At 36.5% G+C, this 17,641-nt stretch overlaps 1 long non-coding RNA gene across 1 annotated transcript in view; it reads left to right on the top strand.

Moving 5' to 3' along the window:
- LOC116586343 overlaps positions 1–17,641 on the top strand; it is a 205,727-nt gene that overhangs the window by 63,163 nt on the left and 124,923 nt on the right. The window contains exon 2 of the long non-coding RNA XR_004283992.1: positions 2,369–2,460. This is a non-coding gene — a long non-coding RNA (uncharacterized LOC116586343). The remainder of the gene's footprint in view (positions 1–2,368; positions 2,461–17,641) is intronic.

Raw genomic sequence — 17,641 nt, 5'->3', positions numbered from 1 at the left:
GAAAGTCTGGGCTTTATTTCTCACTAAGGTTTGGAAGGTGTTTTATTTAGATTCACAGTATATGGTGCACAATAATCCAAATGCACAGAAGAGAAAGTCTTCTTTGCTCTGAAGCATATGACTGTGGTGTCAAGGTTTATAAGCCATAGAAGATTCACCACTGTCTTACACACACGTTGTGTTACCTCTCATTACTCCTCCAATGGGATATCAGCAGACATTGTTGCTGGCTCATGGGTGGAAGCAACACATGGAAAATCTGAGAGAGAGACAGCCCATTTCCATTTCTGAAACTATCATACCCTCACGTCTCTCTTAAGAACATTAGAAAACAACATGCTTCTACCTTTGATGAAGTCCAATGCCTCAAAATGCTACATAATGTTAAGGCCAGAATGCTGTCAAGTTGGGTGGATTTTTTTGTTTTTGTTTTTTTAATAAATAATCTTTTTCACATATTATCCTAAAGACAACTCCTACTTTTCCTTCTTCGAGAATCCTGAAACTTTAACTTAATTCCACAGGATGGACAGAAATACAGCTGAAGCGTATTTGCCAAAATGAGTATAAATGTGTTCACAATATAGTGAGAGTTGCAAAAAAAAAAAAAAAAAAAAAAAGGCTATGAAAAAGAAGTTAGTGATGCATTAGAATTCTGTGCTGAGCTCTTCTGTAAAACTACTGTTATTCTACCGAGAATACCATCATTTTCCTTGTGGCTCAAAAGGGAAGCAAAACATTTTCTTGCAACTTTTTATAGTAGGATATAAACTAACAGTCTAAATTTTCAAACAATGAGGTGATTTAACAATAGAAAAACAAAATGCATATTTGTTTTAATAAACTGCACTGTAATTTCAAGGTCCTTGTTCCTCCCCTGTGTAGAAAAGGAGGTATATGTTTACTGGAGCTGTAGATATATAGATTAAATCCTTCCATAGATCAAAAATACATGCAACAGAAAATGAATTTTAATGACTTTTTCCATAAAGTCATAAAAACCAAAGTATGTAGTCTGCATAAAGTTACCCATTCTTACAGCAAAGTAACTTCAATTCCCGGATTGTGGAGGCAGGGAGATGGTTTATTAGAAAAATACATCTTTCAAAAAGAAGGACTCATCACAGAGTGAAACCCATGCCCACACCAGCATATTGTTAATTTTAAGATCTACAGGTATATAATATAAAACCAAAATTAACCATGAGGAGGCCAACCATAAAGAACTTTATTATAAGGAATTTTCATGTCTGTTAGATCAGGACTAAATATCTAGTCATAGTATGGAAATCTGAAGGAATCTTGTGGCATCCCTTACCTTTCAGAGTTTTGATTAGATTTCTAAAATTCACTGTGGTTGTGAAGATATTATAGTAGATTTAAAATAGACTCAGTTCACCTAAATGAAAACTTCGGGCATAATAAAAATAAGGTGGTTTATGTTTCTCTTCACTAAGTGATAGGGTGGGAGGAAGAGGAGTTGAGAGAAGTTGGGAGTCGGGGTGTTGTTCCTTTTCTTCTTAAACAGGATCTGCGTTTTGAAAATAAGGCAGAAAGAAATGCGAGCCTGATTTCTGGCAACCAGACAGTGTTGATAATCTTCTTCCACAGATTTCTGCTAGGAACATCTGCCCTGAACTAGTGTTAGGCCAAGACTGATTGTCAGTCTTCCGAAAGGAATTCCTGTTTCCCTTCCTCACACACACACATACACCCACACTCACACACACTCGCAGTTTATCTGGCAATCTTGAGAGAACCCAGAGAAATCTGGGCAGCTGAAGAGTGAAATCCCAACCTACCCTTGTCACTCAACATCTTCCTTAACAGAAAGGAAATGTATTTTAGGTTTCATTGAAATTATAAACAATACCATGCCTGCAGCTGTGTTTCAAAAGTCTGATGTCAGTAGTGCTGAATACATGTTTTCATCTTAGGCAAACTTATCAAAAACATACAGAACGAGATTATAAGATTTTATTGAAAACAGCCCACTAAAAAAATCTATGTTCCCTTTGTTGCTATGTTGCATGTGTTTCTCATTATTTATTGCCAATATATTTACTTATTAGTAATTAACCCTCTCTGTGGGCCTAGCAAAATAAGATCTCAGAAGCCACAACTTGGAATCTGGACATAATTTCATACTTTCAGTTGATCTTCAGTATTGTGTGTTACTGCCACTCCCCCAACTAAATAGAGAAAATAAAGTTTTGTGAAGTCTGTACTCTGCTGAGAAACACACATTGAAATACCAACAAGAAAAATAGGAAGACTTATAATGCCACATATTCATATAACATTTACTGTGGTTGAAATGGGATCTTTTTCTCCCTAAATAAGTGTTTTTATTCTTTCTGCAAGCTAGGTATGGAAAGCTCTTGCCTCTACTTGGGGATGAACCAGCCCATTCATGGGACATATCAAGACCAAAAAGAATAATTCATCAACAGTAAGGAGGTATGTTTGTGACGTTTTGGTCCCTTGTCTCACCTGTCTAGCGTGTCATGGGAGCTACCCTAATAGCAACATGCTATGTTACAAGGTAAACCTTGTAGCAATTTAGCAATGTATCAACAGTCTTTAAATGATTCATATGCTTTGCTTCACTGATTTCTTGTTCGGGAAATTTTAAGAATGGGCAAAGCTATCCATCACAGTGTGACTTCAAAGAGTCGCAAATTGAAGACATAAATGTCCAACAATAAGAAAATGACCAAATAAGGGGCACCTGGGTGGCTTAGTGGGTTAAGCCTCTGCCTTCAGCTCAGGTCATGATCTCAGGGTCCTGGAACTGAGCCTCACATCAGGCTCTCTGCTCAGCAGGGAGCCTGCTTCCTCCTCTATGTCTCTGTCTGCCTCTCTGCATACTTGTGATCTCTATCTGTCAATAAAAAAAAAAAAAATGACCAAATAAATTGTGAAATAATGGTAGTCCAGAATTCATTGCAACCCCTGAAATCCTGCTTCAATAAAATTTGATAATATGAATGCCGAAAGTATAGGTTAAGTGCAAAAATTTCAGAAATATATATGCAATCCTAGTAGTATAGATGGAAATGTATATATGTATATTTACATATATTCATATGGCCATAATAATATTAGAGGTTATATAGGAATATACATATATTTTTTCATATATAACATAAATATTAGAAAGAAAACAAGCATGAACTATGGTTATTTTTACTTTTGAGTGGCAAAACTAGAGATTTTATATTATTCTTTAAACCTGCCTTCTTCTTCCAAAACGTCCCACAATAAATTTTTTTTGATAATTATATATGAAGATATTTTCATTTTTTTAAAACAAACTCCACTGATCTCATGTGAAGCATTGTTCCTTATTAAATTACTGGAAAATAATGGAAGCCTCAAAACCTAAAACAATATTATTTCTGTGAAAGAAGTCCAGGAAAATTGATACTGTTAAATAATAAAATAATTCTTTTTTTTTAATTTTTATTTATTTTTATAATTTTTTTCAGTGTTCCAGAATTCATTGTTTATGCACCATACCCAGTGCTCCTTGCAATATGTGCCCTCCATAATACCCACCACCAGGCTCACCCAACCTCCCACCCCCTGCCCCTCCAAAACCCTCACATTGTTCTTCAGAGTCCACAGTTTCTCATGGTTCATCTTCCCCTCCAATTTCCCCAACTCCCTTCTCCTCTCCATCTCCCCATGTCCTCCGTGTTATTTCTTATGCTCCACAAAAAAGCCAAACCATATGATCATTGACTCTGTCTGCCTGACTTATTTCACTCAGCATAATCTCTTCCAGTCCCATCCATGTTGACACAAAAGTTGGGTATTCATCCTTTCTGATGGAGGCATAATATTCCGTTGTATATATGGACCACATCTTCCTTATCCATTGGTCTGTTGAAGGGCATCTTGGTTCTTTCCACAGTTTGGTGACCATGGCCATTGGTGCTATGAACGTTGGGGTACAGATGGCCCTTCTTTTCACTACATCTGTATGTTTGGGGTAAATACCCAATAGTGCAATTGCAAGGTCATAGGGAAGCTCTATTTTTAATTTCTTAAGGAATCTCCACACTATTCTCCAAAGTGGCTGCACCAACTTACATTCCCACCAACAGTGTAAGAGGATTCCCCTTTCTCCACATCCTCTCCAATATACGTTGTTTCTTGTCTTGTTAATTTTGGCCATTCTAACTGGTGTTAAGTGGTATCTCAATGTGGTTTTGATATGAATCTCCCTGATGATGAACATTTTTTCATGTATCTGTTAGCCAATATGTATGTCTTCATTGGAGAAGTGTCTGTTCTTGTCTTCTGCCCATTTTTTGACATGTTCATCTGTTTTGTGTGTGTTGAGTTCTTTATAGATCCTGGATATCAGCCCTTTGTCTGTATTGTCAATTGCAAATATCTTCTTCCATTCCATGGGTTGTCTCATTGTTTTGTTGACTGTTTCCTTTGCTGTGCAGAAGCTTTTGATCTTGATGAAGTCCCCAAAATTCATTTTTGCTTTTGTTTCCTTTGCCTTTGGAGACATATCTCAAAATTGCTGTGGCCGATGTCAAAGAGGCTACTGCCTGTTCTCCTCTAGGATTCTGATGGATTCCCACCTTATGTTGCAGTCTTTTATCCATTTCGAGTTTATCTTTTTGGATGGTGTAAGAGAATGGTTGAGTTTTGTTCTTCTACACATAGCTGTCCAATTTTCCCAGCACCATTTATTGAAGATACTGTCTTTTTTCCACTGTATATTTTTTCCTGCTTGTCAAAGATTATTTCACCATAGAGTTGAGGGTCCATATCTGGGCTCTCTACTCTGTTCCACTGGCCTATGTGTCTGTTTTTAATGCCAAGACTGTGCTGTCTTGAAGATCACAACTTTGTAGTAAAGCTTCAAACTGGGCAATGTGATGTCCCCAGTTTTGTTTTTCTTTTTCAACATTTCCTTAGCAACTCGGGTTCTCTTTTGATTCCATACAAATTTTAGGATTGTTTGCTCCAGCTCTCTGAAAGATGCCGGTGGAATTTTGATCAGAATGGCATTGAAAGTACAGATTACTCTAGGCAGTATAGACATTGAATTCTATATTGATGAAAAACCCAAGAGTGGAAAACAAGAAATCTTATGACATTTGAAAATTTGGAAGTTTAGTTATGTATATTGTATTTGTGGGTTTGGATAATTCCTGCTTACTCTTAATATAGTAACCTTACTGAAAAATAGTTGTTAAAGGTACGGTGCCTGGGTGGCTCAATCAGTTAAGCATCTGCCTTTGGCAGAGGTCATGATCTCAGGGTCCTGTGATCAAGCCCCCCATCAGGCTCCCCACCATGAGTAGGGAGTCTTCACTTTCTGCTCACCTCCCTCACCTCTCCCATCTCCCCCACCTACCCCATCTCTCTCACCTCCCCCATCTCCCCCACCACCCACACCACTTCCCATCTGCATGCACACGTTCTGTCTCTCTCAAATAAATCTTTTAAGAAATAGTTTTTAGGGGCGCCTGGGTGGCTCAGTGGTTTGGGCTGCTGCCTTCGGCTCGGGTCATGATCTCAGGGTTCTGGGATCGAGCCCCGCATCGGGCTCGCTGCTCCGCAGGAAGCCTGCTTCCCTCTTTCTCTCTCTCTCTCTCTGCCTGCCTCTCTGCCTACTTGTGATCTCTGTCTGTCAAATAAGTAAATAAAATCTTTAAAAAAAAAAAAAAGAAATAGTTTTTAAAGAGCGCTTAACATCCAATCAAAACTTTTGCCCAAATTTAGTAAGAGGCTCAAAAAAGGGGGAGAACTAAAAAAAATAAAATAAAATAAAATAAATTTTTTTAAAAGGGGGAGAACTATAAAAGAGAATAAAACCTGATTCACATAATTCTGTTAGAAATTAAATTTTCAAAATATATTATTTAGTCATCTGCATAATACATAACTTTAAGAGAAAGTGGTCCATATTTTAAAAAATAATTTATAAAATAATTTTATTATTTCCAGGTATACAACAAGAATTAGAATTCATTAAGTGGTTTTCTTGAAGTTTTAAAATATATTTAAAATGCAATTAAAATTGGAAGTGTCACCCTTAAGCAACTAATAAGCAAAATAGCCTTAAAACATAATTTTCTTCCAAAATTAAACATACTTTGCTATAGTTTTATGTGCAGTATTATTTTACTTAACTAATTCTTTCTGGTAAAATAGAAAATGTTCAGAATTACAATATCTTTTTATATTACACTTGTAATCACTGTACTCAAAACAGATAGAGGTCACTCAATAATCCGTAACTCTTGTCTTTTTTTTTTTTTAAAGATTTTATTTATTTATTTGACAGACGGAGATCACAAGTAGACAGAGAAACAGGCAGAGAGAGAGGAGGAAGCAGGCTCCCTGCGTAGAAGAGAGCCCGATGCGGGGCTCAATCCCAGGACTCTGGGATCATGACCTGAGCCAAAGGCAGAGGCTTTAACCCACTGAACCACCCAGGCACCCCCATAACTCTTGTCTTTTATACAATTTTATAAAGCTCTTCAGTAAAACTTTCAGTGCTTTAGACTATCAAATGAAATGTTTACTGAACTAGGTACCACTGGAGTTTTTGAAATTTTAGAGAACAATTTTTTTTTTTTTTTAGCTTTGTCTCAATTCTGTGGGATTGGCTGGAACACAGGTATTATGAGCAAATGAACATCACTTTTCTATCTGTGTGTGTGACACAACAAGCCTGACTGATATTCAATGGCTTCTGAGAAAGGAGAGACTGCAGAAGCAATAGGTGGTACTCTGAGGAACAATATAAATTAAAATCATTTAAAGTTTTTCCACAATTAAGAAGATTATTAGGCAAGATGAATGAAAGTATAAGAGAGCTGATCGGCCTCTGTACAATTCTTCCCTTGTTCTCATGATGATTTTTTAAATTACTAGTTTATATTATTTGTTTTTAAATGGGAACAGTTCATTTGAGAAATGGAAACAAAATAAATATAAACATGCTGGGTTTTTTTAGTTAGAAGACAATAAATTAGGTGGGATTGCTGATGATACCTTGAGGCTCTGAATGTTGACATTGGAGCCAGTCATTTGACCTTTCTGAGTCCAAAGTAGGGATGGGGTTCATCAAATACTTTCTAGGACCCTTTCAAGTTTGTAAAGAAAAATAATAATGTAATAATACAAACAAATTAAAATATTATATATAATAATATAAAACAAAGGATAAAGCACATATAATATAATCAAAACAATTTTGAAAATAACCAGTTGAACGTTTTCTGATTCTCAAATAGTTATTTTAAAACTTAATATTTGACTAATCCCAAATGTTTATTGTTACAAGGAGTTAATTTTTTGTCATTAGGCATTAAGGTGGAAATATATACCATATCATTGAAATTAATTTTCAGCTTCCTGGTGTCAACTAGGTACATGGTCTACTACTAGTCTGTACAATTACTCTTTCACTCCATTAAGATAATTATCATAGAAAACTCTTATTTTTTAATTTTTAAAGGTATATTTATTTATCTGAGGGAGAGAGAGAGTGCACATGTAAGTGGCGGGGAGGGGCAGAGGGAGAGAATCTTCAAGCAGACACCCCACTGAGCACAGAGCCAGTGAGAGGCTAGATCATGACCTGAGCAGAAACCCAGAGTTGGACCCTTAACTGACTGACCCACCCAGGTGCTCCCACAGAAAACTTTTAAATATCATAATCATTATAGTGTATTCTTGAGATAAAGGAGGAAAAGAGAAGGTCATTATCGATGGATATTCATCTCTCTGAATGGCACTTTCTATTTCCTTTGGCCAGTCCTTCCCTCATTCTTTATCTTAAGAAAAAGGTCCAGATGGCTTCAAGGTAAAGGAAATGCCCAGTATGAACCTAGCCATTATTTTGTTGTATCATTGCTGGAGCAGAGGGTCTAAACAGGTATTACATTATTGTATCTCTGAAAGGGCCTTAGTTGTAAAAAACAGAAACCAGCTCTAAAAATGACATTTATGAAAGAGTGTTAGGTTGCATAAGGATTTCTTAGAGAGTCTAGAGGAGAACACAGAAGCTACACACTCAGAAACCATGACCAAAATACATTACAGAACCTCCCTGCAGAGGCTCCCAGTTTATTCCCCTGATATAATTGCCCTCAGTTGTTGGATATATTCTTTATGTCCCTGGCACTGTTATCTCTGAGTCCTGGAGATTTCTGCTACCATGTATGCTACCCATTCCACAAGGCTTCTGATTCCTTGTGCCTCTAACTTCCTCTTCAGAGATTGGCTTGGATTTGTTTGCTTAGGGGACTCTAGTGTTTGCCTGCTTCCTCATCTCAAGAAAAGGGGGTCATTGTGTTCAATGGCTTCTGTTGTGAAGGGTAAGGGCTCACAGAAAGGGAAACTCCCCCAGACACTTCTGCTTTCAGTATCATGAGTGAATAGGTGTTCAAGGGACGCTGAGTAGGATAGACTTCCAGCAATCATTGCCATCTCACAATATAAGAAAGGTCTCCAGGAAACCCTCCTCTGCCTGGAATGAACAAACTACTGTGAGTGGGGTCCAGAGTACTTAATGCCTGCTCCTGGGTGCTAGGAACCAAGACTTTGGAGGAAGTTAACCTGAAGTAGAGCATCTAAAAACCAAAGATAGGAGACCCAAAGCTAAATAGTGAGCACAGGATGCTAAAGTCACAGCAAGGGGAAGTTGGAACAGCTGGGAGCCATGGTAATGGGAGCACCAGGAATCTCAGAGGTCTGATGTTGCCCTGGGGTGGACCACTATCACAACACTACTATCTGATAATGAACCCTGGAAGAGCTAGGAGTTGGAGAATTAGAATCTAGCACTCCTGTTCTAAACTGGAATTTACTAGAGAGGAACATACTAGCTACCTGCAAAGAAGGAAACAACCCCCCCCCTCAAGTATTCTTAAGAACTACCTCAGAATAAGTTCAATAGGTTGACCAAGACTATCAGAAACACAGGAAGACAAGCCCCTGGGAGGGAGAGTCAGCAGAAGGAAGAAACAACTTCTATGTCCAGCCTGCAAGGACTGCAAATACTGCAATTGACAGACACAGCATATAGAATGGCTATATATCCTACAGTAAAAGAAATAAAAGATACAGTTACAAAAATGAGCAAATAACGGGAAACCTTCCAAGTAAACACACACAAAACACACTCATATGGGCTTTTAGAAATGAAAATAGAAAGGTTGGAATTTTTAAAATGGAGAGGTAAAATGAGAATTATCAACATTTGAAGAAAATTTCTTAAGTAAAATATGAAACTGAAGTATCTAATTTTAAAAATGAATGCTTCAAAGGAGATAGGAACCTAGGAAAAGCAAAACAAACAAAAATTGAAATGTAAGATGGCATTAAAAAATCCAGGTTTTCCAATAATTGCAATAAGTATAAATAAAAAATGACCAATGATATAACCATCTCTAGAAATACAATATATAAAACATAGCATATATAAAACACACTCACTAAGTAAAAGATTATCAAATAGGGTTATTTTTAATCCAGTTAGGTGTTATTTATAGGAAATGTTCCTAAAGAGTAAGGAAACTACCAGGACAAAGTGTAAAGATAAGAAAGATACATTAAGGGGTACCTGGGTGGCTCAGTGGATTAAAGCCTCTGCCTTCAGCTCAGGTCATGATCCTAGGGTCCTGGGATGGAGTCCTGCATAGGCCTCTCTGCTCGGCAGGGAGCTTGCATCCACCCCACCCCACCCCAACCCCCCCACCTGCCTCTCTGCCTACTTGTGATCTCTCTCTCTGTCAAATAAAAAAAGAAAGAAAGATACATTAAGCCAATAATAAACAAAAGTAAGCTGGAGTTGGTATATTATTCATAGACCAAATATCTTTTAAGAATGAAGAGAATCACTGGGATCTAGTGAATGCTATACATGATAAAAGGCTTAATTCACTGGGAAAATATGACCAGTCTAAATAAGACAGCTCTCACAAAATAGCCTTAAATTGTAGACAGTAAAAACTGTTCAAACCACTTAAATTTCGACAACTCAATCAACATAATGAGAAATTACATAACAGCTCTCTCAATTATTATTGGTAGCAAGCAGGAAAAAAAATCAATAAAAATAAAAGATAGAACACATCTGACAAGCTTGATCTAATAACTCTGTACAGAACAGCATCCAAGAGTTAGAAAATACTTGTCCTGCTCAAGGACATACAGAATATTTTTTTGTACTGTGAACAAGGCCATAAAGCAAGTCTTAACACATTTCAAAGAATAGGTATCCCACAGAACAGCTCTCTGATGAAGGGCAATTAAGAAGTAATAACAGAAAGGCAAATGAAGAATATTGAGAAGTTGGAAAACACATTTCTATTTAATGCACAGGTCAAAGAAGGAATGTTAGTGGGTGTTAACAAAAACACAAAAACCTAAAACTGAAGGGCAACCCAAAGTCTACTTGTTAAGACTTGTAGGTAACCAAAAAAGCAGCATTTTAAGCTCTTTAGCTTTGAATGATTTTATTACAAAAGAAAAAAGATTGAAAAGTCATGAATTTTTTCCAACATTAAAAGTTATAATAGGAAGAGCAGAATATACCCAAGGACAGCAAGAAGAAAGATATAATATAGATATGAGCAGGTATCATTGAAATAGAATATAAAGGAACAATATGAAGCAACAAGAAAGCTAAGTTTTATTCTAAGTAAACTTTCTGTGAGATTGATCAGAAAGGAGGAAGGGATAGAAATAAAGTCATAAATAAATAACATACTGGATAGTAAAGGAGATATGACAAAAGATGGGGCAAGACTTAAATATACAAGATCATCAACAGTTCCATGCCAGTAAGTTATAAAATTTAACCAAGACAAAAAAATCTTGAAAAATTACAACTTGTCAAGAGAATTTCAAGAAGAAATAACTGGACCATTTCCTTACACCACACACAAAAATAGACTCAAGACAGATGAAAGACCTCAATGTGAGACAGGAATCCATCAAAATCCTTGAGGAGAACACAGGCAGCAACCTCTTCAACCTCAGCTGCAGCAACTTCTTCCTAAAACATTGTCAAAGGCAAGGGAAACAAGGGCAAAAATGAACTATTGGGACTTCATCAAGATCAAAAGCTTTTGCACAGCAAAGGAAACCATCAACAAAATCAAAAGACAACTGACAGAATGAGAGAAGATATTCTCAAATGACATATCAGGTAAAGGGCTAGTATCCAAAATCTATAAAGAACTTACCAAACTCAGCAACCAAAGAACAAGTAATCAAATCAAGAAATGGGCAAAAGAAATATATAGACATTTCTTCAAAGAAGACATCCAAATGGCTAAAATTAACAAGTTAGGAAACGACAGATGTTGGCAAGGATGAAGAGAAAGGGGAACCCTCCTACACTGTTGGTGGGAATACAAGCTGGTGCAGACACTCTGGAAAACAGCATGGAGGTTCCTCAAAAAGTTGAAAATAGAGTTACTCTTCAACCCAGCGATTGCACTACTGGGTGTTTGCCCCAAAGATAAAATGTTATGACCCAAAGGGATACCTGCACTCCAATATTTATAGCAGCAGTGCCTACAATAGCCAAACTATGGAAAGAAATATATATATATATATATCTGAATACTATGCAGCCATCAAAAAAATGAAATTTTGCCATTTACAACAATGTGGAAGGAACTAGAGGGATTATGCTAAACAAAATAAGTCAGTCAGAGAAAGACAATTATCATATGATCTCCCTGATCTGTGGAATTTAAGAAAAGAAAAAAGAAAAAAAAGACTGAGGACTATAGGGAAAGAGAGGAAAAAGTAAGACGAAACCAGAGAGGGTGACAAACTATAAGAGACTCTTAATCATAGGAAACATACTGAAGGTTGCGGAGGCAAGAGGGGTGGGATGATGGGGTAACTGGGTGATGGACATTAAGGCAGGCACATGATGTACTGAACACTGTGTGTTATATAAGACTGATAAGTTCCTGACCTCTACCTCTGAAACCAATAACACATTATATGTTAATTAATTGAACTTAAATTTTTAAATAATGAAAAAAACTGAAAAAAGGGGGGAAAAGAAGAAATAAAAATGTAAATATTCCTACAACTATTAAAAAGTTGAACCAGTAATGAAACATACTTACAGATAGAAAATTAAGGCTCCAAAAGTTTTATAGGTAAGTTCTACCAAATGTTTCAAGAACATACTCTATGTTTGAGTAAATTTTCTGGAGAACAAAGAATGAGAAAAGAATCCCTGGCTGATTGCACAAGGTCAGTTTAACCTTGGTACAAAAAGTTAAGGTTTCTTGAGAAAGAAAATTATAGTACCTAGTTTCTCATTCATAGAGGTGCAAAAGTCCTAAACAAAATATTTACAGATAGAATTCAACAGCACATAAAAGGAAAATACATGATACCTAGGTTGAAATTACTTTATGCATAAAAAGGTGGTTTTTAGAAAGTCTATAAATATTATTCAAGCTATTAAAAAAGTAAAGGAAAAAATACGTTCCTTTAAATAAATGGAGCAAAAAGATCTTTAAAAAATACAATACCTATTCTTAATTCAAAAAGAAGTTAGTAAGCTAAGAGAATTTTGTTAACCTGATAGTATGTATCTGCAGAAAACTTAGAATAAACCTCATTCTACATAAGAAAATATCAGAAGCACTTCCTTTATAATCAGTAATAAAAAAGAGAATGGCAACTATTACCAGTTACAGTCAACATCTCACAGGAAGTTCTAACCAATCCAAGGCCAGAGAAGTAAATGCTATAATTTTCTGTGTGTAAATCCATAGATAAACTAATAGAACAATATGAATACTATAAATAATGAGAATTTAGTAAGAAAGGAAGGCATAGAATGAGTTTTTGAAACCGCAGGTCAGTTGCATTTCTGGGTACCAGTAACAAACAACCTGAACATGTAATTTTATTTAAAAGCATGATTCTTAAAACAAATATCACTATCTAAAATTATAAATACTTAATGTTGAACAGAAGATATGAAATACCTATATGCAGAAAATTATAATTCTTTTCCTGAACATTATTAAAAAGATCTAAACAAGTGAAGTAGTAGCTCCCATTCATGGATTTAAAAAAACTCAAGTGCATCAAGATTTTAAAGATCTCCAAATTGACATGAGAATCAATGTGATCTAGTAAAAAAAAAAAAATCACTTTTTGTGGGGGAATGGAACTTGAAAAACTGATTCATCTGTACTGAAATACAAAAGGCTCAAATTAGCTTAGACACTCTTAAAGGAGAAAATGGAGGAGGAGGAACAAATTTCTATTTCAGTTTTACAAAACTTATTATGAAACTGTAGTGATTAGACTTTGTGACTCGTATGGGTATAGACAAACTGAACAGTGCAATAGGACAGATACCCAAAGAGACGTGCATATATATAACTCAGAAATGAAAAATATGACATAATATATTAGTAGGGAAAGGAGAAACTATGTAATCAGTGAAGCTGAGGGGCAGCTGGATGGCTCAGTCAGTTGAGTTTTGGACTCTTGGTTTCAGCTTAGGTTGTGATCTCAGGATCATGTGATCAAGCCCTGCAAAGTGCTCCCTGCTCAGCGGGGAATCTGCTTCTCTCTCTCTCTCTCTCTCTCAAATGGATAAATAAATCTTAAAAAAAAATAAAGTATAAAACAAATGAAGCTGAAAAATATTTTTTTACTTTGATACATTTATATATTGTAGCATAATTGCTGATATAGCAGTGTTCATCACATTGCATAATTTGCTACAATATTATTGTCTATATTAATTTTACTGTGCATTAGTTCTCCATGACTTATTTACTAGTTGTTTCAAGTTTGTATGCTTAGAAATCATCACTCATGCCCTTATCCCCATCCCCCAATAACCACCATTTTATCTCTTTTTTTTTTTTTATTGGTTTAACTTTTTTGGATTCCACATGTAAGTAATATCATATAGTACTTGTCTTTGTCTGACAGTTTATCTCACTTAGCATAATGTGCTCATGATTCTTCCATGTTTTCTCAAAAAGGAGGCTATCTTCCTTTCTTTGGGATGAATAATATTCCTTTGTGTATATATACCCCTCTTTTTATCCATTCATCCACTGGTAGACACTTGGGTTGTTTCCATATCTTAGATGCTGTGAATAATGCTTTGAGGAACATGGAAGTGTATACATCTCATTGAAATCCTGTTTTCATTTCCTTTGAGTCTATACACAGAAGTAGAATTGCTGGATCATATGGTAGATCTATTTTTAATTATTTGTGGAACTCCGATACTGTTTCCCATAGTAGTTAGACCAATTTACATTGCCATCAGCAGTGTGTTGATTACATTCCTATCAACTCTTTACAACTCATCCTTGCCAGAACTTAGTGTCTCTCGTGTTATCTTTATTTTTATAATGTAATCCATAAAAGTGATTTCCTGATGCATTATGAATTTCAAATGCAGAACATTAATTTTTTAGGTGAAAATTGATGTCTGTAGAGAAGGAAATGATTTTTTTTAAATAAATAAAAAATAATAACCATAGAAAGAAATGTTGATAGGTGTAATTTTATTAAAGTTAATTCTTCATTAAAAAAATGAAATTAATGTTAAATGCAAGAATACATACATACACACATACCTTTTGTAAGGCAACACCACATACAAAATTCAGGGCAGTGGCTATGTGTAATGGAAACACAAGAAGATGAAATAGAGAAGAACATAGGTAAAGTATATTATTGACAACATTTTCATTTTTGGTTTAAGTGGTGGCTTGGTGGCTATTAATTATTTTATTAGATAATTAACAAACTAAATGAGTAAAATCAAAGAAAGTCAGTCTGGACAAATGATGATAGCACTTTATGAATGAAGGCCTCTGATTAACCTAATTCGGTACATCTTGCTTTTAAAAAGTCAAAGACGTGGTCACACACACCAAAAACAAGTAGATAAAAGAATAGAGATGTAGCAGAAGACGTAAACAGAAGGCAATAATTTGGCTAGTGCTATAATTATAATAGTTAACTGAATCCAAAGAAGATTAACTGAATAAAATCTTTGCCACTGGAATTTCTGAGATATTTTATGCACTTCCAGTTTTTTTCCTATGATTGTTTTGCATTGTGCTGTAAAAATAAATGCATAACACTGGTATTGAGAGGGGAAAGATGCATTTGTTAAGCAGGGTGACCTGAATAATAAGACAGGCCTATTCAAAGTGTTTGATGACAGTAGGCAGATTCAGAGAGGTGTGAAGGCTAGATCAGCTATGAAACACCATATTTTAACAATAAAAATAATAAAATAGCTGAATTATCAAATAGTTGCAAATTATTTACTTCCCATATAATAATTCTACTCTTTCTTGCATTTTAGAATGAGTTTGTGAATAAGAAACAAGTAGATGGCATTCCAGAGAAGGGGCAAGACACGGCACGTAAGTCCCAGCCTGGTTTATCTTCATTTCCCAAAAGCCCGTTTGCTACATGTCAGCATCGGCCATAGAAAGCCTTTGGAGGGAGATTTGGAAGGTCAGGGGAAGGAGCAGCAAGGTGGGTTTATTATCCTTAAGAAGTCTGTGAAAAACATTCTAGTGTTGCTTCTTGCTGGATTTTCTGGTTAGGAGACACAACAGCTGGGTTCATAGCTCCTACAGCTCCTGCCAAATTTCCTGCTTTCCAGTCAGGTACACAGAGCTCTGTGATAAAGGGCAGCCAGCTTTGGCAGCACACCCCCATCATCATGTTTGGAAGTGAAGCTGGTCTAACAAAGGTTCCAGACCATTCTTGTGCATTGGAGCTCGGCCTTCCAGGTTCCATCTTGACCTTGCTTCCCCACCTCCAAGACCATCTGCCCTCCTCTGCTGCTTCGGCTCTAGTCTTGAGGCTTTAGCTGCAGACACAGCTTCACATAGCCTGGGAAATCAGCTCCTTCAGCTGCACAACCTCAAATCCCATAATAAACCCCTTGTGATACATACCTCCTAGTTCTTCTGCTTCTTTGGACACACCCGGGGTAGAATCACACCCAGAGGATAATCAAGAACAAAATGCTTTCCCCATGAGTTCACCAGTCTTGGGTTTTGTTTGGAGGCAATCTGGTGCAGCATTTCAAGCCCCAAAGCCCAGGGGTGACTCTTGGTAAATGTTCCTGCCCTTTGTTTCCATCCAGGGCTTTGCAGGCCTTAGAAAACTGTGGGATGCCTGGATTCACACGACAGTTGCTTCATGGGGTCTCCTACGTAATTAATTGGCTGTTTCAACCTAGGAGTGAGTCTTGTATAGTTTTCAATGACTACAGGGAAGAGACTTGTTGATTTTTAAACATATTAGAATATATTTCAGGTCTCCAACTCCATGGACATCAAACTTGCTCTCCATGATGATTTCTAAATTAAGGTAGAAGTTCAAAAAGTTTTCTTTTATTCACAGAAATATGAATAAGCTAAATTCTAAGACTACATAAGATACAAAATAAAGAAAATGTGGCAAACCAGGTAAAACTCAAAATGCATTTATGCTTTCCAGGGATGGGACCTAAAGGATCCTATGTGTGTGTGTGTGTGTGTGTTTAGTTATTCTACTGAAAATCTTTTGGGGATGCATGATGTTTATATGCAAAAATTCTTTCTGCTGCAAATTGAAGCGGCCATTTGGTTAAGTTAGTTGCTGAAAAGACAAAGAAACTCTTTCCAGCTTTTAGGAGGTTCTGCTGTGCCCTCCTAGAATGATATACCCTGTCATGCAGACTTAAAGCTACCTCACATATATTGTTTCAGAATGGGACAGTACCGTAAGAGGCACAAATGGTATAGAAAATCCACCATCACCCAGCCCTGTTTCTTATTGGTCAGTGAATACCATTCCTTAGGTAACAGGAGAGAAGTTTTCACAGAATGTCAGTTTTACTGAGAAGGTGAAATAAGTCTTAGAAAAAGATCAATGACATCAAGGACTATTTGACCCTGATTTTGGTTGAACTTCGGATACTAGTGAAATATTAGGGTAAAGTTTGGTGTGTCATCAGAGTTAGTCTCCATAAATAGCACTAAGCTCTGTCTCCTTCTCTTCCCCTCACTCTGCAGTCCTCCTCCAATCAGAGAGGGCTTCTTGAGGGAGCTTTGAAGGTTCCCCAGAGGGCTCTAGGATATTCCCCCCAGCCCCCCTCCAGGGCTCTAGGCCATGACATTTGAAAAGCTGCCTTTTAAAGATGAAGGCAGTGTGGTCGTTGCTGGGTTGAAGAGATGAGAGACCTGGATTTTTGTTTGGATTCTGCCTACCACTTACTGAACAACCCTAGGCACACCACTTCCAGCGCCTGGCATTCTTTCCTCAGGGTTAATAGCATTTGCCCTCTCAAGGTTATCTTGTTGATCAAATTGGGAAATGCATGAGGAAACACTTCTAAAGCTTAAAATGGAAAGCTCTTTGCACCAGCTCCTTCTCAAGTCCTCAAATGATAAGATTTCTCCAAAAGCTCTTTTTTTTTTTTTTTTTTTTTTACCCCTACCCTTACCTTATTTCTTTTCCTACATCATGCCCTGTTCTGTGGTGATTTCAACAGCGCTTAGAGCTTAAAGTGTCACCTCGAGGCATATGATTCTCAGGTTGACATCTCTACCTCCAAACCCCTTTCGAATTC

This window comes from Mustela erminea, chromosome 3, assembly GCF_009829155.1.
Source record: "Mustela erminea isolate mMusErm1 chromosome 3, mMusErm1.Pri, whole genome shotgun sequence".
NCBI lineage: Eukaryota > Metazoa > Chordata > Mammalia > Carnivora > Mustelidae > Mustela > Mustela erminea.
This window is presented reverse-complemented; position numbering and strand designations above follow the sequence as displayed.